The sequence below is a fragment of the Oryctolagus cuniculus genome, chromosome 11 (assembly GCF_051225735.1).
Source record: "Oryctolagus cuniculus isolate XC-2025 breed Fujian yellow rabbit chromosome 11, ASM5122573v1, whole genome shotgun sequence".
NCBI classification, from domain to species: domain Eukaryota; kingdom Metazoa; phylum Chordata; class Mammalia; order Lagomorpha; family Leporidae; genus Oryctolagus; species Oryctolagus cuniculus.
The window spans coordinates 76083882-76108261 of NC_142877.1; the positions used below are offsets into that span (position 1 = coordinate 76083882).

The 24380-nt window shown below is 36.7% G+C and overlaps 1 pseudogene; it reads right to left on the bottom strand.

The window, feature by feature from the left end:
* Nucleotides 1-1563: 1563 nt before the first annotated feature.
* Nucleotides 1564-20931, bottom strand: LOC100352751 (alpha-ketoglutarate dehydrogenase component 4 pseudogene; annotated as a pseudogene).
* Between the last annotated feature and the right edge of the window lie 3449 nt (nucleotides 20932-24380).

The following is a 24380-nucleotide window of genomic DNA, read 5'->3' on the forward strand; positions in this document are numbered from 1 at the left end:
AATTTTAACTATAATCTCACTTTTCCTCAGATACTCAGCTCTGTTTGTCTGTCATGGTGACTTGAGGGCAGAGTTTTTTCATGTCCCCAATGGATGGAAAACATTACATTTATCTTCTTTTATCTGTGGGTGATAGGATTCAAGGCTTCATTCTATGGAATATTTCAGAAATTAGGGATAGTAGCAAGCCATATATATATGTGTGTGTGTGTGTGTGTGTGTGTGCAATTTTAACATAAATATATGTACATTATATACATACACTGTTTATAGAAATACATATTATATATTTATATATAAAGTATATATTTTATAAATATATATAAAGTATATATTGTGTATATATATTTATATATAAAATATAAAGTATACATTTATCTATAAACATATATAAAGTATACAGACACTTTTAATATATTTTATACAAATATGTATATGAATATATGAATAAATATGAAGCACATATTTTATATAGATAAGTATATACTGTATATATATTTATGTAAATATATAAAAATGTATATAGATAGACTGTGTTTCTTCTTATACACATACATGACTATTATAAAGTTGAATTTATAAATTTGGCATGGTAAGAAATTAACAATACAGAAAATGTATAGAATGAAATTGACATTTTGTGATTTGATTATTTTACACAGCCTTCTACTGTTGGGAAAAGTGCTTTTTTTTGTACTATTTGTACTATTTTGTAGTACTATTTGTACTATTTTGTACTATTTGTGGAGGGTTAAGCTCATGATTATAAAATAAACGGAAAAATGTCACTGTAAAATTGAAAGAAAAAATAAGAATGGAAGGAGAATGCGGGAGGGTGGAAGTGTGGTCAGGAGGGAGGTTAGAGTGAGAGTTTTCACTATGCTCCTCAATCTGTATATATGAAATACATGAAATTTGTTCACCTTATATTAATAAATTATTTTTTGACAGGCAGAGTAGACAGTGAGAGAGAGACAGAGAAAGGTCTTCCTTTTTCCATTGGTTCAAGGCGGAGTGGACAGTGAGAGAGAGACAGAGAAAGGTCTTCCCTTTTCCATTGGTTCACCCCCCAATGGCTGCTGCGGCCGGCACACCGCACTGATCCGAAGCCAAGAGCCAGATGTTTCTCCTGGTCTCCCATGCGGGTGCAGGGCCCAAGCACTTGGGCCATTCTCCACTGCACTCCCGGGCCACGGCAGAGAGCTGGACTGGAAGAGGAGCAACCGGGACTAGCACCTGGTGCCCCAACCGGGACTAGAACCCGGTGTGCCGGCACCACAGGTGGAGGATTAGCCTATTGAGCCGTAGCACCAGCCAATAAAATTTTTGAAAGAATTTTTTAAAAATGTATGCTTTAATAAGCATAAAGTATATAAACAGGTAAGCTTATAGAGAAGCTGACCAAGATACATAAATTAGGAGATGCAGGAATTCATCTAAATTTTCTATATTTCATTATTTTTACAGAATATTTATTAAAATTATTTAATATACAATTTGTCATTTTGGGAGTCCTTTACTATAAAGACAATTCTGTCTGATGACAAGCAGCAGCTACAGCAGTTACTTGGGACTTCCACATTGGTTAAATTCCATTTCTTTTTTTTTTTTTTTTTTTTTTTTTTTGACAGGCAGAGTGGACAGTGAGAGAGAGAGACAGAGAGAAAGGTCTTCCTTTGCCGTTGGTTCACCCTCCAATGGCTGCCACGGCCAGAGCGCTGTGGCCGGCGAACCGCACTGATCCAAAGCCAGGAGCCAGATGCTTATCCTGGTCTCCCATGGGGTGCAGGGCCCAAGGACTTGGGCCATCCTCCACTGCCTTCCAGGGCCACAGCAGAGAGCTGGCCTGGAAGAGGGGCAACCAGGAAAGAATCCAGTGCCCCGACCAGGACTAGAACCCAGTGTGCCGGCGCCGCAAGGTGGAGGATTAGCTTAGTGAGCTGCAGCGCCGTCCCCCATTGCTTCTTGAGTACAGTTTTCTGTCTGTATTTCTGAGGTAATTATTTAATGATTTCGGCAGTGTCCAGTGGCCCCTCATACATCAGCTAATATGGTGATTTACTTCCCTTAGCATGCTGTTCAATTGCAGAAGTTTGAGATGGTAGTCCAGCTGATCTCAAAGCTTCAGACACATTGGCTTTAGGATTGTCTCTTCTGTCAGGGAACCTTATTAATGGGGTATGTGGTTTGACTACCTGAACGACCTGGCTGGCAGACTTACTTCCCGGGCATCTTACTGCCCATCGTAACCCCAGGAAGGGCAAAAGAATTTAAAAAAAAGAAATTAACAATAACGAATAAAATTGAATATTTATAATGGTGTAGTGTAACAATAGTTTTTGTTAAACTTATGGGGGCAAGTGTTTGGTGCAGAGGTTAAATCATCATTTGGGATGCTTGCATCATCCCATATGACAGTACCTCCTTTGATTATCAACAAAATCACTTCTGATCCAGATTCCTGCTAATGCCCACATTGGGAGGCAGCAAGTGATGCATATACTTGTGTCCCAGGCACCCAAGTGGAAGAACCAGGCCGAATCTCAGTTCCTGGCATCTGCCTGGCTCAGCCTGCTTACTGCAGACATTTGGGGATGGATGAATCAGCAGGTAGAATATTTCTCTTCTTTCCTTCTGTCCATCTTTCAAATGAAAATAGAAAAGAAAAAATTTATAAATTACTTATTTTACACTGAAATTTTCCATTTGATAATTTTGGACCCTGATTGACTGCAGATAACTGTAAACACAGAAAGCAAAACCAAATATAAAAGTGACTACTGGGGAGGTAATCAGTACATGGTAAATTGTGTTCAGAAATAATTTTAATGTGATATAGTAATCTACAGGAATCAAAACTTCAAACTTTAGTTTCTTCCTTTCCTCCATCCTATCATTCTCCATTCCTCATTTTTTTCTTTCTTGATAGAGAATTTTTCAATAGCTTTGTTAAGGTATAATTTACATGCCATGATATTCATTTAAGTGTGTAATTTAATTATTTCAGTAGATTTATATTCAGCAAACTTAATTGTGTAGTCATCACTAAAATGCATATTTAATTAATTTATTTTTATAATGTTATTTATTTGAGAGGCAGTGATAGAGAGAGAGAGAGAGAGAGAGAGAGAGAGAAAGGCAGAGCCCATCCACTGGTTCACTCTGCAAATGCCCACAATGATAGGCTGGGGCAGAGCTGGAGCCAAGAGCCAGGAATGCAATCCAGATTTCTCCAAGTGGGTGGCAGGAACCTACCTGAGTCATCATGGCTGGCTCTCAGCATGTGCACTGCAGGAAGCTGGGATCAAATCAAGGTACTCTAAAGGGGATGTGGGTATCCTTCCTGCTAGGTTAAACATCTACTCTAGCAGTGCAGGTTTAGAAAGCTGTCGTAATATCAGCACCAAATTCTCTTGCAATTTTACAATAAGTCTCAATTAACTTCCACATGAAATGCCAATGAATCATATGCTGATCATCCCTTGTTATCCAGGACCCCTCCATGGATATAAAAATTTGTGAATTCTCTCCAGTTCCTTATATAAGATCATGTCATATTTGTATATAGCCTACACGGATTGTCTTGTTTATTTTAAATCATCTTTGAATGACTTATGCTACTTATACAATGTTAATGCTATGTGTAAAAATGCTATGCTATATTGTTTGGGGAATAATTACTAGAAAAAACAGTCAGTACATGTTCAGTGTTTTTTTAAATAGTGTTGCTCTATGGTTGGTTGATCCTTTAAAGAAAGAATCTACAGGTACAGAGAATCAACTATCTGAATCTTATCTCTGTAATTTTATATTTTCTAGGAAATCCATATAAGTGGAATACAATATTTATTCCTTGATTTGGCTTTTTCATTAATATGACAATGATATATGTTATTGTATGCACTAATATTTCTTTCTTTTGTTAAGTAGCACATCTTTTTGTTAATATACTACATTGTCTTTTTGTTGTTTTGTTTTTTTTTTATTTTTTAAATTTTATTTAAGGTATAAAAATTTCATGCTTTTCCTATACAGATTTAGGAACATAGTGATTCATCCCATCATACCCTCTCTAACCCATGCCCTCACCCTTTTCCCTCCTCTCTCTCCTATTTCCACTGTTAATTTTTATAAAAATCTATTTTTAGTTTACTTTATACTAATAAGATTAACCCAAAGAATTCAACAAATAAGGATGAGGGAAAACACTGTTCCTTAACAGTAGAGACAAAGGTTGTAAACAATCATTGAATCTCAAAATATCCATTTCACTCCTATACATTACATTTGAGGTACTCTATTAGTTACCCCAAATCAGGGAGACTATATGGTATTTGTGTTTGTGGGACTGGCTAATTTCACTATGTACAAATGGTTTCCAGTTGTATCCATTTTGTTGGAAAAGACAAGATTTTTTCTTTTTTTACTACTGAGTAGTGTTCCATTATGTATACATGCCATAATTTCTTTATCCAGTCAACAGTTGATGGACATCTTGCTTGATTTCATATCTTAATTATTGTGAATTGAGCTTCAATGAACATGGAGGTACAGATAACGCTTTCATATGCTGATTTCATTTCCCTTGGGTAAATTCCCAGGAGTGGGATTGCTGGGTCATATGGTAGATCTATTTTCAGATTCCTGAGATACCTCTATACTGTCTTCCACAGTGGCAATGCTAGCTTACATTCCCACCAACAGTGGATTGGGGTACCTTTTTTCCCACATCCTCACCAGTACTTATTGTTGATTTCTGTATGAGAGCCATTCTAACTGGGGTGAGGTAAAATCACATAGTGGTTTTGATTTGCATTTGCCTTATTGTTAGTGATCCTGAACATTTCTTCACATGTCTGCCATTTGAATTTCCTCTTTTGAAAAATGCCTGTTCAAAGTTCTTTGCTCATTTCTTAATTGGATTGTTTGTTTTGTTATTGTTGAATTTCTTGAGCTCTTTATAGATTCTGGATATTAATCCTGTGTCAACTTAATGCAAATATTTTCCCCCATTCTGTAGGTTGCTCTTCACTTTGCTCAGTGTTTCGTTTGAGTGCAGAAGTTTCTCAGCTTGATGTAAGCTTGTTTTTCAAGTTTGGCTTTGATTGCCTGAGTTTCTGTGTTTCTGGGATCTTTTCAAAGAAGTTTTTGCCTATTCCAATATCTTACAGTTTCCCTAGTGATCTCTAGTAATTTGATGATATTGGATTGTAGATTCAAGTCTTTGATCCATTTTGAATGGATTTTTGTGTAATGTGTAAGGTAGGGGTCTAGTTTCGTACTTCTACATGCAGAGATTCAGTTTTCCCATTTGTTGAAGAGACTGTCTTTGCTCCAAGGATTGATTTTAGCTGCTTTGTCAAAGATAAGTTGATTGTAGATGCTTGAATTGGTATCTGGAGTTTCTACTCTGTTTCATTGGTTTCCATTTTTTTTTTTTTTTTTTTTTTGCCAGTAATAGGCTGTTTTGATTATAACTGCCTTTTAGTATATCTTGAAAACTGGTTGAATAATCTAACTAGTGTTTCTGAGAATGGGCCTGAAAGTCAAAGGTTTTCATCAAGTATGATACAAAGTTTTGAAGCATTATTTCCTCAAAAATTTATTCCCCTTCCTATTTTACCTCTTTCTCAGAAATCCCCATTATGTACATACAATAAAATGGCTACATTGTTCCAAAGATCTCTAAGTATGGCAGCCAAATGCTACAGCTATAATTACTTGTAATTAACCTAATATAATAATTTCTTTTTCTGTAGCAAATAACTTAAAGTACAAAAATATTTATTGACGCTATGTTTTTTTTTAGTTTTAAGAATGTTTGATTATCTCTAAAGCATTTCCATAGTGATCTGTTTTCATTTCTATTATGTTAATCATTCTTACATTATGATTAGTTGCAAACATGTCTCTTTATTTCATTTGAATTAACTTCTTGAAGCCCAATATATTCTGTTATTCATGCTTTTTTTTTTCCTTTTCTAAAAGAGTGGCTTTCAAAATGAAACACTTGACCATATACAAACTACTGAATTTGTATACTCTACTAGCCCTTCAACTTTATTCAAAATGTTTCTTTGAAGAAACAACATAGAACAAAATCAAAATTTGTTTTATACTAAAAGGGATGCATTCTGTTCAAGAGGTGGAACACATCATATTTCAAATATGCGGTATAACTATACACAAAGAGGTAGGGTTTCCAAATAAGAACTTTAAAGTTAGAGTTTAGGTCAAGCATGAAAACAGGTGGAATGGGGAAAGGGATCATTGTGATAAAAACTGAATTTATAATTACATAAAAGAACATAAATGATTTTATTACTTAGAAAACCTCTACTTCATCTTACCCAACTGGATATATTTGGAAAACTGACAAATAATAAGTATATACCAACGAACTTTTTTTCTTGCCTCTGCTCCTCTTTTTTTTTCGCAGTGATAACTGTGGCCTGCAAACACAAAAGACAAAATACTCAGATATTGCAGACACATGAGTTAAATGAAAGATATGCCACTTGCTTTCACAAGACATGCATTTTTAACTTTATAATATTATGAGTTTTGCAAACTTGAAAGACATGTTAATGAAAATTTTCTTTCCCACTGCAAAAATTTATTGGGGTAAAATGAAGGTTCACCATGCAAAAATGTCACTGAGCCAACTACAGATTTTAAAACTAACTGAACCTTGCTAAGGAAGACTAAATTAAAAACCAATTTATATAATTCTTTGATAACTCCTCCAGAGCCTTACCAGGCACTGTAGCTTATTAAAAGGTGTTACATTACTCAAGCAGCTGCCAATACCTGCTGTCATACTTTAGACACAGAAATACAGCAGATATATTCCTGATATCCTTCACTATAATTTTTTGAAGTTAGATAATGTCATTTTTTGATAACCTATTGTCCTGATTCATTATTCCAAATGGAGCTGTCCAAAAGTCACATTTTTTAAAGTTGACTTTTCCAGTTATTGTTATTGTTAATAACAACTGGCAAAATGCATTTTTAGACAGATAAAAAGATGTTCCTTGCTATGCAAACAAAAACTTTTAATGAGTTTTTTCACGAGTTAAATCATGGGGAAAAGTATCACAGAATTGCATTTATTTTCACAGTGTGATTTCTTCTTTTCAGTTGCACAGTTTTCTTTGATCACTGCCTCTTTTGCAAGACTGTAATTCAACTCTCCTTCTCACCTTTTCTTTTTCTCAATTCTCTGTAAAGAATATCTTTTGAATAGATGTACTAAGAAATAATTAAATTTAGAACTCTGATGGATTATTTGCCTTTCTAGCAGGTTAAGTCGCAAAGAACTATTTAAGATCTTAAACTTTCTAGATTTTATTTATTCAAAATTGACTCACATATTGTCAAAACTGCTAATTTCCCCGAGCTGTTTTCATTTTCCTTAGATCTCCCACAAGGAGTTTCTCCTAGTTTATTTTTCAGCTGGCACATGCTTACCTATCTGAATTCCTTTCTTGACAGTTAAACATAACATTATGATTAGTCCTACTCAACTGATCAGAATTTCCTCCAACCATATCTTTAAATTCATGTCCCCCACAGGAATAGACTTGAAAGTAATATTTCTGTAAGTGGTGACTTCATACCAAAGTCAAGTTCTTTATACAAATTTTGGCTCACACAAGTCAAGTTCTTTTTGACTGATTGGTCACTTAGGATGCACAAAGGTTCAGCAATGATACTTGAACAGAATACATTCCAGGGAAAATCTTAACAAGTAATCCATTCTACTTCCAAAGTCAAGTCCTTTCCAGTGTCAGACTGTTCTCTGTAAGATTTTATTACATCGGCCAGTTTCTACTGGAAACAAAAATAGGTTTTTTTAAAGTGTTTTGAGCTTTATCTCACTCTCCATCTGATAATCAGATATCAAAGATTTATGTAATCATACATCTGGAAGGGATTTCAAACTACTTTATTGTTTCTGTTGTTTATTCCCCAAGTGCTTGAAAAATATGTAGTCTCTCAAAAGACAATTTATGTTCCGGTTTTGACATATAATGTTAGAAATGAGAAAAAGTTTTTAAATTCATCTCATCTGTTTTATCAAGTAAAAATGCTATAATTTAATAAATGCTTAAGTTTATTTGATTTGTTCTCAAGGTAAAACTGCTTGTACTTAGCTTCCTTTCTCTCAACAAAGAAGCAGGAACCATTTAGTAATCTTATACATTGGTCAATTAAAATCTTTTGCTTCTTTTTTTTAAATTTTAGGTAAATAATGTTAACCCCATATTTCATGATACTCAGGAGAAGATATTTAAATAATTTGTCAAGATCTCAAGGTCTAAAAACTGTATCACAATAAGTCTTTAAAATATAGTTTAATTGTCATTCTCTCTCTGATAAGCCTAAGTTTGTGTCACAGATATAACCCTGTAGCCTGTACCAGCATAAAGACAGTGCAGAGACAAAACTAAAGTTACACAGGAAATTTCAGTCACTGACTTGGATAAGTTAGTGGGTTACATTTTTCTGAGTCATAGGAAAAATGACATAAATAATGTTAGTATAATAGTCCTATTAGAAACACTACATCTGAGAATCATATTAGTACCACAGAGATGTTAAATTATAGTAGTGTATGCCCCTGGATGGAATTTTGTATATCTTATTCAAATAATGCTGCATATGTCATCACATAGCATCAAGTACATATCTTTAGCTTGTTACATGCAAGGTGCTGTTTGAACACCATTCACTGTTAAAAATTATTTTGTATGAGAAATTGTGTTTATAAATATTATAGTCATGTGTCAATGTAGTATATGTGAATTTATGTAGCATTTGACTTATAGACTATTTTTAGAATGAGCAGCAAAATAGCATTTCTTTATCTTTGCTCACAAAGTGCCAAGTGGTTTACACAAAACGCATATGAATATAAATGTTTGTGAAAATGGGAGTAAAAGATGAATTTATTGTGTTGTAAAAATTTGAGAAATCTTTGCATAGTTTTCCTTTAGGGTGTATTTTACATGAACTTTTTAGAAAATCTTCGTAATTTCCACTTTTAGCTTTACTCTGATTTCAGGTCTGATTAATGTAATCATTGTTTATGAAGTTGTCTTAACATTGTTTTATCACATACCATTTTAAAATAGTTACATTATTTTCAGCCAGCGCCGTGGCTCACTAGGCTAATCCTCCGCCTTGCGGCGCCGGCACACCGGGTTCTAGTTCCAGTCGGGGCGCCGGATTCTGTCCCGGTTGCCCCTCTTCCAGGCAGCTCTCTGCTGTGGCCAGGGAGTGCAGTGGAGGATGGCCCAAGTCCTTGGGCCCTGCACCCCATGGGAGACCAGGAGAAGCACCTGGCTCCTGCCATCGGATCAGCACAGTGCGCTGGCCACGGCGGCCATTGGAGGGTGAACCAACGGCAAAAAGGAAGACCTTTCTCTCTCTCTCTCACTGTCCACTCTGCCTGTCAAAAAAAAAAGTTACATTATTTTATCATACATGTAAATTATTTTACCTCAAATAATTTAACTTTGCATTATTTTGTCTACTCAAATATGGTATATACTCATGCATGCTCATAAAACCAGATTATATGGATAATAAATGATGCCTACCATTCCATCCACTAGAGAGGTAGGAATTATGGTATAGTGGTTTAAGTCACTACTTGGGCTGCTCATATACCATATCAGAGCATCAGTTTAAGTCCCAGCATCTCTGCTGCTGATCCAGCTTCTTCCTAATTCATCATGGAAGAAGCAGATGATGACTCAAGTGCTTGAGCCCAAGCCATCCATACGAGAGAACAGGATGGAGTTCTGGCTTTGGCCTGGCCCTTCTCTAGCTGTTGTAGGCATTGTTGTCTTTCTCTTCCTCTTGGTCACTCTCTTTCTCTCTCTGGCTCTTCACTGTTCTTCCTTTCAAAGTAGATGAAAATAAATAAACATTTTTTAAATTTATTAGGTATCATTAGTTTTTTTTTTTTTTTTTTGACAGGCAGAATGGACAGTGAGAGAGACAGACAGAGAGAAAGGTCTTCCTTTGCCATTGGTTCACCCTCAAATGTCTGCCACGGCTGGTGCACTGCGGCCAGCACAGTACGCTGATCCGATGGCAGGAGCCAGGTACTTCTCCTGGTCTCCCATGGGGTGCAGGACCCAAGCACTTGGGCCATCCTCCACTGCACTCCCTGGCCACAGCAGAGAGCTGGCCTGGAAGAGAGGCAACCGGGACAGAATCCGGTGCCCCGACCGGGACTAGAACCTGGTGTGCCGGCGCCGCAAGGCAGAGGATTAGCCTAGTGAGCCGCGGCGCCGGCCATCATTAGGTTTATAATCTACTATTTGATGCAGTAATACCCTACTAAGGAATAAGCACATTCACACATTTACATTTTTTTCTGCATTATATTGATTTTGGATAGTTTCCACAATAAAATTTTATCAGAAGTTTTGGCAACTTAACATGAAATGAAACTTCCTAAAAATTTTTTTAAGCGCACAATATCATTTCTTTGACTATGGGCACTCTATTGTAAAGAGACTCTCTAGAAACTATTAATCCAGTAGAAAAACTTTTTAATCATTGATTAGTTAATCTCCATTTTTTCCAGCTAATGGAACCATGGTTTATTTTCTGCTTCCGTAAGTTTGACTACTTTAGAAAACTCATCTCAGTGGAATTAGGCTTTGTTTTTCTTTTTTACAACTGATATGTCACATAACATGTCTTCTAGGTACTTCCACATTGTTGCAAATGATATTTCCCTTTTTTAAAGGTCAAATAATATTCCATTATTTAGATATGTCACATTTTCTGTCTCCATTTGTCTGTCAAAGAACTATGTTCATATCTTTTGGCTACTGTGAATAAAGCTGCATGAACATAAGAGTGCAGATATTTCTTTAAGATCCTGATCTCAATTCTTTTGGATGTTTATCAAGAGGTAGAATTGCAGAATCCCAGGGTAGTTCTATTTTTAGCCTTTTGTAGAAACTTTATGCTGTATTACATAAAAACTGTATAATTTTACATTTCTACCAACAAATTACAAGGTTTTAAATTTCTCTACAACTTCATCAGTATTTTTTCTTTGTGTTTCTTGTTTTTTTGTTAACAGCCATCCTAACAGGTGTGAGGAAATACCTCATTGTAGTTTTAATTTGTATTTCTCTAATCATTAGGGTTGCTCAGCACCTTTTTGTATACCTGTCAGCCACTTGTATGACTTCTTTCGAGAAATGTCTGGCCAAGTCCTTTACCCTTTATTTAATCAGGTTCTTTGTTTTTGATTTACTTTCTGGTTTTTGAAAATTGAATTGTGGGAATCCTATTATAAATTTTTGACAGTAACCTCTATAGGATAGATGATCTGTCAATATTTTCTCCCATTCCATAGGGTTCTTGTTCACTCTGTTGATAGTTTCTTTTGCTGTGCAGAGATTTTTAGTTTGATATATACTTGTCTATTCTTGTTTTTGTTGTCTGTGCTTTTGGTATCATCATCTATGAGAGCACTACAAAGACCAGTTTTATGAGGCTTTCCCTAATTTTTTTTTCTTCTAGGAGTTTTTCACATCTTCTGTTAACGTCTTTAATATATCTGGTGTTGACTTTTTCATGTTGTATAGAATGGGGTTCTTTTTCATTCTTTCACATGCAGAATTATTAAAATTTGGTGTGCGTGTGTATGTTTGCATGTTCTCAGCCCTGTGGGAGCAGTAACAGGAAATATTTTAAGATTATAGTCTTGTTCACTTGGGCTTAAAAAGAACATCAACAATTTTGAAGAGTTGAGGCTTGGGGATGATGAATATTACTAGAGGGGCAAGTCATTTTCACCTTTCTTGTTCTTTGCCCTACTAGGGATATGACTGTTTTCATTTTATATTTCTCCTAATAGCAAAAGTAAAGGACCAGACTTTAATTCTGATGTAAGCTTTTTCTGAGCTTTCTGGAGGGTCATAATTTAAATATCTAGTCTATGGACACTGTCACAATTCTATAACTAATATGAAATGTTTCCATATGGGTGAGAAGGGGAATGCATTCAAACATATGATTTTACATTTAATTTCAGAGATATCAGAGACCCAAAAACCCATCTTCAGACCGTGGTTTCAGAATGAGTAATTTTAATCCTTTTCACTTTTAAATATCAGGGGACTTCAAAAAATTTATGTTCATGCCAGCATTGTTGTATAGTGAGTAAAATCGATGCCTGCAGCACCAACATCCCATATAGGTCCTGGTTTGAGTCCCAGTTGCTCCAATTCCTATTCAGCTTCATGCTAATGTGCCTGGGAAAGCAGTGGAAGATGGCCCAAGTCCTTGGGCCCATGAACCCATATGGGAGATCCCAGCTGGAGTTCTTGGCTCCTGACTTTGGCCTGGCCCAGCCCTGACTTTTGTGGCCATTTGGGGAGTGAGCCAGTGGACGGAAGATTCTTTCTCTCTCTCCCTCTCTCTGTCTGTCTCTCTCTCTCTCTCTTTCTCTGCCTCTCCTTCTTTGTAACTCCCTCTTTCAAATAAAAAAATAAAACTTTAAAACAAAGTTTATGGAAAAAATGAATTAAAAGATAAGTTTATTTGGTGCCCAAAACTGGTGAATTTATTTTGTTTCATAATATACATTTTCCTTGAACATTTTGAAGACTCCTCAGTCTACAAACAGTAGTAGTTGCCACATATTTATTAAAATATACTTTATAATACTTAATGTTTAAATTTCAGAAAATAAGAAACTGACATTTGACTAGGAAATCAGCTAATAAATCAGAATTTTAGTACTATTATCACATAATTCAAAAACCAATAAAAAGTATTTAAATCAGGAGTATGTTTTTCTTAATATTTGTTTGATAGGCAAGAGACACACACACAGAGACACACAGACACACAGAGACACGCTCAGAGAGAGAGAGAGGGAGGCAAAGAGAGAAATTCCCATTCACTGGTTTATATCTCAGATGCTCACAAGTGGCTGGGACTGGTCTGGGCCAAAGCAAGGGTCTGGAAACTTAATGCAGATCTCCCACATGGGTGTCAGTGAAAGTTAGGAACTAGAGCCAGGTATTTGATCCAAGTACTCCAGTGTGGGACCCAGGTGTCTTAACTATTAGGTCAAATGCTAATCATTTATTTTTCTTATGAAAAATGCTAGAGAAATTATGGTAAATAGTATTTAATTTTGGTGAAATTATGTACTAATTTTTCAAGAACTTTAGGAAAATCATTATTACTGTTACAATCCTATTGTAGTTTTTTGAGCTGGAAGCAGGAATGCCTAGCAACATAATTCCTTCTGATTTTTGATATTTAAATTTTCATATAAAATTCAGAAACAACATTGAAAAACATTATTTGTATGCATGGGTTTCAAAAGTTTTTCTGCCCCAAAATAAACTTATCTTTTAATTCTACTTTCCATAAACTGTATGAAGGACCTTCACACCTTCTGAAAACACTTACTTCTTTACTTAAGTTCAGCACATCCTAATCCAGTAGCTTTTATACCTTTCTTTTTTTAACTTTTATTTAATAAATATAAATTACCAAAGTACAACTTTTGGATTATAGTGGCTATTTCCCCCAATAAGCTCCCTCCCACCCGCAATCATCCCATCTCCCGCTCCCTCTCCCATCCCATTCACATCAACATTTGTTTTCAATTATCTTGATATACAGAAGATCAATTTAGTATATACTAAGTAAACATTTCAACAGATTGTACCCACACAGAAACACAAAGTGTAAAGTACTCTTTGAGTACTAGTTATAGCATTAATTCACATTGTACAACACATTAGGGACAGAGATCCTACAAGGGAGTAAGAGCACAGTGACTCCTGTTGTTGATTTAACAATTGACACTCTTGTTTATGGTGTCAGTAATTACTGCAGGCTCTTGTCATGAGTTGTCAAGGTTACAGAAGCCTTTCGAGTTTGCCAGCTCCGATCTTATTTAGACAAGGTCATAGTCAAAGTGGAAGTTCTCCTCCCTTCAGAGAAAGGTATCTCCTTTTTTGATGGCCCATTCTTTCCACAGGGATCTCAGTCAGAGATGTTTCATTTAGGTCATTTTCTTTTCTTTTTTTCTTTCTTTTTTTTTTTTTTTCCAGAGTGTCTTGGCTTTCCATGCCTACAATACTCTCATGTGCTTTTTAGATGGATCCAAATGCCTCAAGGGCTGATTCTGAGGCCAGAGGACTGTTTAGGACATCTGCCATTCTATGAGTCTGCTGTGTATCCCACTTCCCATGTTGGATCATTCTCTCCTTGTTAATTCTATCAGTTAGTATTAGCAGACACTAGTCTAGTTTATGTGATCGCTTTGACTCTTAATCCTATCATTATAATCAATTATGAACTGAAACTGATCACTTTGACTAGTGAGATGGCATTGTTATATGCCACCTTGATGGGATTCAATTGGAATCTCCTGGCCTGTTTCTAACTCTACCATTAGGGTAAGTCCGATTGAGCATGTCCCAAATTGTACATCTCCTCCCTCTCTTATTCCCACTCTTATATTTAACAGGGATCACTTTTCAGTTAAATTTAAACACCTAAGGAAAATTGTGTGTTAATCAAAGAGTTCAACCAATGGTATTAAGTAGAACAAAAAAATACTAAAGGGGATATAGTATTAACTTGTTCCTCGATAGACAGGACAAGGGCTGATCAAGTCACTGTTCACAGTGTCCATTTCACTTCAACAGGTTTCCCCTTTGGTGCTCAGTTAGTGTCGCTGATCAGGGAGAACATATGATATTTGTCACTTTGGGACTGGCTTATTTCACTCAGCATGATGTTTTCCATATTCCTCCATTTTGTTGCAAATGACTGGATTTCATTTTTTTTTACTGCTCTATAGTATTCTATAGAGTACATATCCCATAATTTCTTTATCCAGTCTACTGTTGATGGGCATTTAGGTTGGTTCTAGGTCTTAGCTATTGTGAATTGAGCTACATTAAACATTGAGGTGCAGACAGCACTTGTATTTGTCAAATTAATTTTCTTTGGGTAAATTCCAAGGAGAGGGATTGCTGAGTTGTATGGTAGGGTTATATTCAGGTTTCTGAGGAATCTCCAAACTGACTTCCATAGTGGCTTGACCAGTTTGCATTCCCACCAACAGTGGGTTAGAGTCCCTTTTTAACCACATCATCACCAGCATCTGTTGTTGGTAGATTTCTGAATGTGAATAATTCTAACTGGGGTGAGGTGAAACTTTATTGTGGTTTTGATTTGAATTTCCCTGATTTCTAGTGATCCTGAACATTTTTCTTGTGTCAGTTGGCCATTTGGATTTCTTCTTTTAAAAAATGTCTATTGAAATCCTTGGTGCATCTCTTAAGTGGGTTGTTTGTTTTGATGTTGTGGAGTTTCTTGATCTCTTTGTAGATTCTGGTTATTAATCCTTTATTTATTACATAGTTTGCAAATATTTTCCCATTCTGTTGGTTTCTTCTTCACTTTCCTAACGGTTCCTTTTACAGTACAAAAACTTCTAAATTTGATGTAATCCCAATTGTTAATGTTGGCTTTGACTGCCTGTGCCTCGGGGATCTTTTCCAAGAAGTCTTTGCAAGTGCCTATATCTTGCAGGTTTTCTCTGATGCTCTCTAATAATTTGGTGATGTCAGGTCGTAGATTTAGGTCTTTAATCCATGCTGAGTGAATTTTTGTGTGAGGTGAAAGGTAGGGGTCTTGCTTCATGATTCTGCACGTGGAAATCCAATTTTCCCAGCACCATTTATTGAATAGACTGTCCTTGCTCCAGGATTGGTTTTGGATCCTTGATCAAATATAAGTTGGCTGTAGGTGTTTGGATTGATTTCTGGTGTTTCAATTCTGTTTCATTGGTTTATCCATCTGTTTCTGTACCAGTACCATGCTATTTTGATAACTGCCCTGTAGTAAGACCTGAAATCTGGTATTGTGATACCTCCGGCTTTGTTTTTGTTGTACAAGATTGCTTTAGCTATTCGAGGTCTCCTGTGTCTCCATATGAATTTCAGCATCATTTCTTCCAGATCTGAGAAGAAGGTCTTTGGTATTTTGATTGGTATCACACTGAATCAATAAATTGCTTTTGGGAGAATGGACATTTTGATGATATTGATTCTTCCAATACATGAGCATAGAAGATTTTTCAATTTTTTGGTATCCTCTTCTATTTCTTTTGTTAGGATTTTGTAATTCTCATCATAGAGTTCTTTGACATCCTTGGTTAAGTTTATTCCAAGATATTTGATTGTTTTTGTAGCTGTTGTGAATGGGATTGATCTTAGAAGCTCTTTCTCTGCCATGGCATTGCCTGTGTATACAAAGGCTATTGATTTTTGTGCATTGATTTTATAACCTGCTACTTTGCCAAACTCTTCTATGAGTTCCAATAGTCTCTTAGCAGAGTTCTTTGGATCCCCTAAATAAAGAATCATATCATTTTCAAAGAGGGATAGTGTGAGTTCTTCCTTCCCAATTTGTATCCCTTTAATTTCTTTTTCTTGCCTAATGGCTCTGGCTTAAGCTTTCATTACTATATTGAATAGCAGTGGTGAGAGTGGGCACCCCTGTCTGGTACCAGATCTCGTGGAAATGCTTCCAGCTTTTCCCCATTCAATAAGATGCTCGCCATGAGTTTTTCATGAATTGCTTTGATTGTATTGAGTAATGTTCCTTCTATACCCAATTTGCTTAGAGTTTTCATCATGAACGGGTGTTGTATTTTATCGAATGCTTTCTCTGCATCTATTGAGATAATCATATGGTTTTTCTTCTGCAGTTTGTTAATGTGGTGTATCACATTGATTGATTTGTGAACATTGAACTATCCCTGCATACCAGGGATAAATCCCACTTGGTGTGGGTGGATGATCTTTCTGATGTGTTGTTGCATTCTATTAGTCAGGAGTTTATTGAGGATTTTTGTGTCTATGTTCATCAGGGACATTGGTCTGTAATTTTCTTTCAATGCTGCATCTTTTTCAGGTTTAGGGATTAAAGTGATGCTGGCTTCATAGAAAGAATTTGGGACGATTCCCTCTGTTTCGATTAGTTTGAGAAGAATTGGAGTTAGTTCTTTAAATGTCTGATAGAATTCAGCAATGAATCCATCCTGTCCTGGGCTTTTATTTCTTGGGAGGGCCTTTATTACTGTTTCAATTTCTGTCTCAGTTATGGGTCTGTTTAGGTTTTCTGTGTCTTCCTGGTTCAATTTAGGTAGGTTTCATGTGTCCATGAAACAATCCATTTCTGATAGATTTCCCTGTTTGCTGGCATACAAGTCCTTGTAGTAATTTCTGATGATTCTTTTTATTTCTGTGGTGTCTGTTGTTACGTTTCCTTTTTCATCTCTGATTTTATTGATTTGGGTCTTTTCTCTTCTTTTTTTTAGTTAGATGGGCCAATGGGGTGTCAGTTTTGTTTATTTTTTTCAAAAAACCAGCTCCTCGTTTGGCTGATCCTTTGTAAGGTTTTTTTGGATTCAATTCTGCTGATTCTACTTCTAATTTTAATTATTTATCTTTTCCTACTAGTTTTGGGTCTGGTTTGCTATAATTTTTCTAGATCCTTGAGATGCATTGATAGCTCTTTTATTTGGTGCCTTTCCAATTTCTTGATGTAGGCACCTATTGCTCTAAAATTTCCTTTTAACACTGCTTTTGCTGTATCCCATAAGTTTTGATATGTTGTGTTGTTATCCTCCTTTACTTCCAGAATGGTTTTGATTTCTCTTTTGATTTCTTGTATGACCCAGTGTTCATTCAGCAGCATGTTGTTCAGTCTCCATGTGTTTGTGTATGCTCTAGGGATTCCTGAGTTGCTAATTTCCAGCTTCATTCCACTGTGGTCGGAGAAGCTGCATGGTATGATTCCAATTCTTTTGAATTTGCTGAGTTTGCATTTTGGCCTAATATGTGGTCAGTCCTAGAGTAGATTCCATGTACTGCTGAGAAGAATGTAAATTCTTTATGTGTAGGATGAAAAGTTCTGTAGATATCTGTTAGATCCATTTGGGCTATAGTTTCAATTAAATCTTTTGTTTCCTTGTTGATCTTCTGTCTGGGTGATCTATTTCTGAAAGTAGATACTGAAATCCCCCAACACTATTGTATTGAGTCTAAGTCTCCCTTTAAGTCCCTTAACATATCTTTTAAATAAACCAGTGCCCTGTAATTACGTGCATATACATTGATAATTATTATATCTTCCTGTTAAATTGATTGCTTAATCATTACATAGAGCCCTCTTTGTCTCCCTTAACAGTTTTTGTGTTAAAGTTTATTTTGTCTGATATTAAGATGGCTACGCCAGCTCTTTTTTGGTTTCTGTTGGCATAGAATATCTTTTTCCAGCCTTTCACTTTCAGTCTGCATGCATCTATGTTGGAAAGATGTGGTTCTTGTAAGCAGCAAATATATGCGTTTTGTTCCTTAATCCATTCAGCCAGTCTGTGTCTTTGAATTAGAGTGTTGAGACCATTAACATTCAATGTGACTATTGATAAGTAGTAACTTTGCCCTGCCATTTTCTCAAAGATATTTCTTTTATTTTATTTTTTATTTTTATTTATTTATTTTTTTGACAGGCAGAGTGGACAGTGAGAGAGAGAGAGACAGAGAGAAAGGTCTTCCTTTGCCATTGGTTCACCCTCCAATGGCCACCACGGCCGGTGCGCTGCGGCCGGCGCACCGCGCTGATCTGATGGCAGGAGCCAGGAGCCAGGTGCTTTTCCTGGTCTCCCATGGGGTGCAGGGCCCAAGCACTTGGGCCATCCTCCACTGCACTCCCGGGCCACAGCAGAGGGCTGGCCTGGAAGAGGGGCAACCAACCGGGACAGAATCCGGCGCCCCGACCGGGACTAGAACCCGGTGTGCCGGCGCCGCTAGGCGGAGGATTAGCCTAGTGAGCTGCGGCACCGGCCCAAAGATATTTCTAATATATGCTTGGAACTTCCTGTGATCTTTTACTGGGAGGTTTTCTCCCTTTACCTTCTTTTGTATTGATGGTTGTGTTTCTGTGTTTCTGTGTGTAGCACATCTTGAAGCATTTTTGCAGGGCTGGATGAGTGGCGACAAATTCTTTCAATTTCTATTTGCTTTGAAAGGTCTTTATTTCACCTTCATTCACAAATGAGAGCTTTGCAGGATATAATATTCTGGGCTGGCAGTTTTTTCTCTTAGTACCTGGGCTATATCTCGCCATTCCCTCCTAGCCTGTAGGGTTTCTGATGAGAAGTCAGCTGTGAGTCTGATTGGAGATCCTCTGAGAGTAATCTGACATTTCTCTCTTGCACATTTTAGAATCTTTTCTTTATGTTTCACAGTGGTGAGTTTGATTGCAACGTGTCGTGGTGAGGATCTCTTTTGGTCATGTTTACTAGGGGTTCTATGAGCTTTCTGTACTAGGATGTCTCTGTCCTTCTCCAAACCCAGGAAGTTCTCTGCAAGTATCTCACTAAAAAGGCCTTCTAATCCTTTCTCTCTCTCCATGCCTTCAGGAACTCCTAGAACCTGAATGTTGGTTTTTTTTAATAGTATCCTATAGATTCCCAACACTATTTTTTAGATTTCTAATTTCCTCTTCTTTTCTTTTGTTTGACTGCATACTTTCCTGTGCTCGGTCTTCCAAGTCCAATATTCTCTCTTTTAACTCACTGAATCTGTTTTTAGGGCTCTCAAATGCATTTGTCATTTGTTCTATTGAATTCTTCATTTCATTTTGATTTCTGTTTAATATCACAATTTCATATTCTACTAAATTCCTCATTTCATTTTGATTGCTCCTTAAGATTTCATTTTCATGAGAGATATTTTCTATCCTGTCCAGTATGGATTTCTGTAGTTCATGAACTTGTTTTCAATAACTTCTAAATGTTCTTATCATAAATTTTTAAAAATCTGTATCTTGCATTTCTTCTATCTCATCATCTTCATAATCTTGTATTGGAGTGTCATGTTCATTTGGGGGCATCATAATGTCTTCCTTGTTCTTGATTCCTCAGTTTCTGCATTTGTTGTTTGGCATTGTAGAGATATTTGGTTTCTTCTTTTTTTTTTCCTCGCTGTGGTGGTTTTTCTCATTATACTATGACTGTAGATGATTAAGTGGATTGTCTGCTTTTGGTGAATCTAGAGGCTTGTGGTGGGTGTGGCCAGAGAGCTCTGTTCAGTTCTTCAGGGTTAAGGGTATGCCAAACGTGACACACCCAGGTTGTTGTGGTAAATCTTTTCTCTCTCTCTCTCTTTTTTTTTTTTATTCAGAAGGGAAGTAATTCCGCTCAGCTGAGCTCTTCTCCTTGATGGCAATCAGTGCCTGAGTGCTAGCCCCAGTAGGTATTATATTCATCTGCTCTGTCTCAAGGACCACACAAAGAATCTGTGCAGTCCTCAGTGTAAGCTCAGATTCCCCTGTAACGTCTCCCACCAGTTGCCAAGGTTACCAAGTTTGTGGCTTTTCCCACCGAGACTACTCACATCACAGTCACACTGTGAGTTCTCCTACACACCCTCAGTTTGTTTTTTTTTTCCTCAGTCCCAGTTCATATGCTCCACACATTCACTAGGTCTTAACCTCCTGTTGTTTCTCCCCACCAGAGTCAGGTTTTTCTGCTTGGCGAGGGTGGGTACAGCCCTGAGCCGGCGCAGCTGTTACATATGTCAAAATGGCACCTGCTGTATTGTTTTCCCCACCTTTGTTAGGTGAGTGGAGAGAGAATTGTGTCAGTACTGGTCCCTTTTCTTTATTTTTTTCTCTCCTCTAGTTCGGCCGGTGAACTTTCCCCCACAGGGCTTCAAGCCTTGTTCCCTCTAGGCTCTTCCTGCCACTTTCCTCCAATGTCTCAGGCTACTGCGGTTTCGCCTCACCTCCCTTTCCACTGCTGCTGCATAGACTCAGTGGCTGGGGTCCCGAGCCTTGCGTGCCCATGCCCGCCACGTAGGTCCACTGTGTCCCACTAGTTCCGGAAGAGTTTCCTCTGCAGTTTTTTTCCCTAACTCTTCCCTGAGACTACAGTATCTCCACTTTTATTAAACTATCTTTTCCCGGACTATCGGTGAGCTCCCTCCCTATTCCGCCATCTTGGAACTCCTCTCTATACCTTTCTATCTGGCTAATTCTTAAGAAGTTATCAACGTTACTGCTATAAACACTGTCACCTCAGTACTTTAAAGTCTTAAAAAATTTTTACTCATGTAATCAATAACCTTCATACAAAAAAGTTCTTGTTACCTGGTGATGGCTGATCAATATCTCCTGAGTTGAGTATCATAGTCAGATCTACTCTGTAACATAACTAATTTTGTGAGGCATATAAAATCTGAGGTCTTTATACTTCAATTCAAGAGGCATTCTAGTTCCTCTCCTCTTTAAATCATATACAGAATTTTACTAAAAATATGACCTTAGGAGTCTGAACTTCTGGGTTTGAAACTTGTCTCAACATTCATCAGCTATGTGGCTTTGAGTAAGTTACTTGAGTTGTTTTTTAATCTGACTCTCTTAAAATGTGAGTTATAATTTTGTCTATTCCTGGAACTGTTGTTATGATTTAATGAGAAAATTTATGTAAAATGCTTAGGCAGCACCTATTAAATAGTGATGACTGCAAGTATTATTTTGTGTTTACTAACTCCTTATTTACTAAACAAAGTTTTAAATGACTAACAGGCTCTAAAAATCTTTTAAAAGAATCATTTTTAATAATTCTCCTTCTTCATATATCATCTCTTACAAATTCTTCCATTCCAAAAGTGTAAAATCTTTGGAAGTGTATTCAACAGTATATCTCTTACCTATTTGCAAACTTTGTACATTTTGAGTTATTATAGGTGAGAAACATGGCTAAGTCCTATGAAATATAGGAAAACAGGAATCTATAAAGAGATAATCACTACTTCCCCAAGAATAAAGTAACTATCTTTAAATGCTTCTCACCCCTCAATAGATATAAATGATTGATTATGATGATGATGATTATAGATAGATAGATGTAGATAGATATAGATATAGATAGATGATAGATATGATGTACATATAGAAAAAGGCATACACAAATACACATAAATATTTCTATGGGAATAAATGAATTTCTGGAAGTATCAGTGAGTAGCTTTAGATGTTTTAGGATGTACTCTCATTTTCTCACTCAGAAAAAAAAAATGTTACAACCTTTTAGCAGAGCCAGAACTTTGGCTTAATAACTACTATACCAGATAGGACTCTGATATCCAATATCAGATTACTTACATTGGATACTTGGATCTAGCTCCTGACTCTAGCTTCCTGCTGATGCAAACCATGACAGCAGTGGTGATGGTTCAGGTAATTTGGGTTTTTACCATGCATGCTAGAGACATGGATTGAATTCTACCTCCTAGCTTTTGCCCTGGCCCAGGCCTGGCCATTGTGGACATTTAGGGAATAAGCAAGTGGATTAGAGTGTGCTCTCACTGCTTCTCAAGTAAATAAATAAATAAGTAAATAGTTTTTCAAAACCCTTCAGCAATACATATTTGGATAACAGATATAAAGTTAGTATAAAAAATAGCTTATATTGGGGCCAGTGCTGTGGCATAGCAGGTAAAACCGCTACCTGCAGTGCTGGTATCCCATACGGGCACCAGTTTGAGTCCTGGCTACTCCACTCTCTGCTATGGCCTGGGAAAGCAGTAGAAGATAGCCCAAGCCCATGGCCCTTGCACCTGCATGGGAGACCTGGAAGAAGCTCCTGGATCCTGGTTTTGAATCAGCCCAGCTCAGGCTGTTGCAGCCATTTAGGGAGTGAGCCAGAGGATGGAAGACTTTCTCTCTCTCTCTCTCTCTCTCTCTCTCTTTCTCTGCCTTTGCCTCTCTGTAACTCTGCCTTTAAAATACATAAATAAATCTTTAAAAAATAACATATTTTACAATAGCACAAACATGGAGAATAAAGGTTATGAATAGGTGCTACCAAATAAATAAAACACCCAGAAAAGTATTATTCAAACTTCAATTAATTAAAAAAATACTACTTATAAAATAGTATAAAGCACTGGCACCAAACAGCATAAAATTGATGGAAGAGTCTCTCATTCTTCTGTGTAAATTTGTCCCTGTGGCCAGCGTTTCTTCTGAAATCGTATTCCTAGATCTTTTTTTTTTTTTTTTCTCAAATTGCCAGCAACTCTTTATGTGTACCTAAATATTATTGACAACCTATGGTTCCCCTTTCTCTCCGGAGCCAACCTACTCAATTTCACTGCATCCTTGTAAAGTATATTTACCAGGCAATCCATATTTACTCATGTAATTGCCTCACCTCACTTTTGGTCTTTATTGTACTCATCCTCTAAATCTGAGTATGCCAAGACATGTGAATGGCATTTCATTTTCTTCACTCCAACTACTAATTAAATGGTAATGAGATGGGGCAACAGTGTGACTGCAAAAGAACTTCCAGATACAAGTGAGTATAAAGTGTTTTTAAAATACTAGAATAATGTTGCCAATAAATCAGATGTATTCAAATGGTCTAGGCTAGCATGGGATAAGTAGAAAAAAAATAATGGAAAAATGCAAAATGGTATACTACATCCTGGGCACATTCTTACTTCATTTATTCAAGAAATGTCTATTAGGCCACTACTGGACAGTGTACTGCAGTTTCATCAGTGTATGGGATGATGTATGCAAATAGATATGTAAAGAGATAATTAATGAAAAGCAACGTATGATCAAGAGTTACTACCTGGGCACTCCAGTGGTGCAACCAGTAGCACGTGAATCTGTATATATGAAATGCATGAAATTTGTATATCTTAATCAAAGAACAATTTAATAAAGAATAAGCAAGGGGAAAAAAGAGCAGAAAAAATGAGTAGAAAATGTTCATCTGAAAGAGACAAACTAGACTATTTGCAGCATATGCAGTTGATTCCCTGCCCAATTGGCTTTCACATTGTCATTTTACTGTGTGGTGCTTTACGTCCAGCTACCATAATCTGAATCTCTTTACCAGGAGACTTTTTTGTGAGGAGACGAAAACCTCTCTAAAGAGCCTGGTAAGCCAAAAATACCAGAGAGTCAGTAATACTCTACCTCGTTCTGCCAGAGGCAACTCTCAATGAATGACTAACAAGAGTTCAGGGTCAAAGACTCAAACTCACTTGTCTCTTCTGTGGATTAACTCTGAGATGCTCATTTTATATCATTTCCCAGTGTTCTCTGCAGCTTTAAGCTCCAGTTACTCACAAGAACTGCTGATTTGATAATACTCCTTTTATGTAATGCCTCCTTCCTTTACTCACCATTTTCATGCAAGTGTTTCTTGTATTTCCCAAATAAATAATTTTCCTCCAATATTCATTTGTAATTTTTATTACTTTTATTTGAGAGGC